Source organism: Hylobates moloch, unplaced genomic scaffold (assembly GCF_009828535.3).
Source record: "Hylobates moloch isolate HMO894 unplaced genomic scaffold, HMol_V3 SCAFFOLD_8, whole genome shotgun sequence".
Classification (NCBI taxonomy): Eukaryota; Metazoa; Chordata; class Mammalia; order Primates; family Hylobatidae; genus Hylobates; species Hylobates moloch.
Window position 1 is genome coordinate 8,504,536 of NW_026652283.1, and position 2,855 is coordinate 8,507,390.

General features: G+C 41.1%; 1 pseudogene; it reads left to right on the top strand.

Annotated features, from left to right (window-relative positions):
• Positions 1–1,822: 1,822 nt before the first annotated feature.
• Positions 1,823–2,388, top strand: LOC116472179 (protein BTG1-like; annotated as a pseudogene).
• The last annotated feature ends 467 nt before the right edge of the window (positions 2,389–2,855 follow it).

Genomic DNA, 2,855 nt, shown 5'->3' on the forward strand with positions numbered 1-2,855 from the left:
CTCAAGTAGGGAGCTGGGCACAGAGTTCAGAAGTTAAAGAAAAAAGTGATTAATTGGGTTCAGTCAATATTTAAAAGCTGACAATGAACCAAGCTCTTGAATTAGGTACTGGGGATGTGTGGCAAGTAAAGCAATCAAGTGGAGAAGATGGATATTATTTAGTCAGTTCACAAGAATTTTAATGCATATTTTGTATCAGATACTGTTCTGTGGTTAACAAAAACCACATGTTCCTGCCATTGGGGATTTTACATTCCTGTGGAAGAATACAGATCAAAGTATACAAACAAATAAATTAAATAAGATAATTCCATATGATGATAAATGCTGTGAAAGAAAAAAAATGTTTCTTTTCTTTCCTGAACATCTAGGGAGATCCAACATAGATTGTGCGTTCAGGGAAGACCTCTCTTATGATATGGCATTTAAGCTGGGAATTTATCCTTGCAAAAAGGGAGAGGGCAAGTTATACAGCATTATAGGCAGAGGGAAGCATGTGCTAAACTGCCCAGGCAGAAATAAAGTATTCAAGATTAGAGAGAGGGCCAATGTGCTGACACATCATCACCAAAGAGGGGAAAAGTATGAGGCAAGAGAATCACAGTGAAAATAGCAATCTGGGAACTACCTATACACACTATTAAAAGTTGTAGAAATGAATGAAGAAAATGTAGAGTGCAAAGAACAAGCAGCATAGATTTAAATCTAGAGGAATCTCAATATTTAGAGATCTGATAAAGAAGAAGATATCCAGAAACCGGTCTGTGAAGGAGGGGCCTCAGAAGAAAAAAAAGTGTTACTTTACAGAAATCAAAGGTAGAGATTGTTCTAGGAAGTATAGATTGTTGGGTTTAATGCTGCTGGCAAGAACCCTGCTCTCAATATCAACCTTGGTAGAATTGCAAGGAAGTCTACGGAACTCTTCTTTCCTTGGTTAGACTTTGCCTGTCTTGGTCTCAATAACTATCATGGCAGAATTGCACAAGGGACTACAGAACCCATGGTGTTTTGGAGAAGAATGCCGTTTCCAATCTCTCCATCATTCCCCACCTCAAGTGCTTGACTCCAGTCTCAAGATGGAGGCTATAATCCAGACCTCTTCGTAAGAGAAAATCAAACTAATGCCCATACACCCATACATCTCTATTTACTTCAGTTGCTACAAGAAAAAGACACCAGATGTCCTTCTTTCTTTTAAAAATTTTATTTTATTGTGGTAAGAACATTTAACATGAGATCTCCCTTTTAACAAATTTTAAGTGTACAATACATGATTATTGTCGACTATGAGTACAACGTTGTAGAACAAATCTCCAGAGCTTATTTACCTTGCTTCACTGAAATTTTATGTCCATCGATTACAAACTCCCCGTTCCCTCTTCCGTTTAGCCCGTGACAACCACTATTTTACTCTTTGATTCTATGAATTTGGCTGTTTTAGATAAATCATGTAACTGGAATCATGCAGTATTTGTCTTTCTGTGACTTATTTCACTGAGCAGAATGTCCTCAAGATTCATTAATTTTGTCGTATACAGAATTTTCTTCTTTTTAAAGAAGTTCGCCCTTTGGTGTTGGAAAGACAACTGTTGGGATCTTCAGAGGCTGTGCAGCCAGGGGTGGAGGCAGCTGGGGAGGTCCTAGCCATGTAACCAAACCGCCATCGCTCCTCTCTTCTGTCTCTTCCTGTCCAGAAAATAACTTTTTTACTCTAATGAAAGAAAAAAGTAGCTGTCTGCCCCTCACGCCCTCTCTTCCTCTCAGCCCTCTGCTCTGTGAGGAAGCCCTGGGGGCTGCTCAGCTGCTGAGGCAGCGCAGCTGAGCCCCGGCATTCCCGGGCCGCCCCACCTCTGCCTCCTTGCATCCCTTCTACCCCGGAGCCACCACTAGGGTAGGCGAGATGGCCATCGCCATGTCCTTCGTCTCCGTTTCTCCACACCAAAGGGCTCACGAACGGGCAACAGCTGCAGACCTTCAGCCACAGCCTGCAGGAGCTGCTGACAGAACATTATAAACATCACTGATTCCCAGAAAAGTCATACAAAAGATCAGGTTATCTTTGTATTAGCATCAACCATAAAATGGATCCCCTGGACAGGCAGCACAGCGGATTGGACCGAGCAGTCAGGAGCTGTTCAAGCTTCTCCCAAGTGAACTCACACTCTGGGTTGGACTCACGCTCACCTCAACCTATGAGATGTCTGTCCTACAGAATTGGAGAGGATGGCTCCATCTGTGTGCCGTATGAAAGCCCCACCAGCGGGAGGTAGCACTCAAAACAGCACCGACATGCAAATGGTAGACAGCTGAATAAGCTATAAGGACGAATTTCTCTGGGGCACAACAAGCCCTTCCAAAAACTACAGTATGATGACTGTATCAGGTTAAGATGGATCATCTCACAGTGCATGGATAAATTTGATTTTGGCTTTGGGTGGGCTCCTATTGGGGATGGATTATGGAATTTAAACCATGTCACAGCTGTGAAGATCTGGCACAAGATAGAGTGGTAAACATTTTTTTTAAAGTGACAGTGCCATAGTTTGTACAGTACCTTTCAATAATTTAATAGCCTGTGAGTCCAAGTAAATGATCACTTTATTTACTAGGGAGTGAAGTCCTGGAGTGGTTTCAGCTTCTCCCAGACATACTTAAATTTTTACATGAATTCCTTTAAAGAAAATCTGTATGTCAAAAAACGTTTCTCTGTAGTAGATCTCGCAGAGGAATTTGCACTATCACACTTGAAAATTATTGTTTACCTTATTGATTGTGGCAAAGTTGTATAGATTTCTATATTTTGGATGAGAAATTTTTCTTCTCTAATAAATTCCTTCTTATCTTGGCATTTAAAA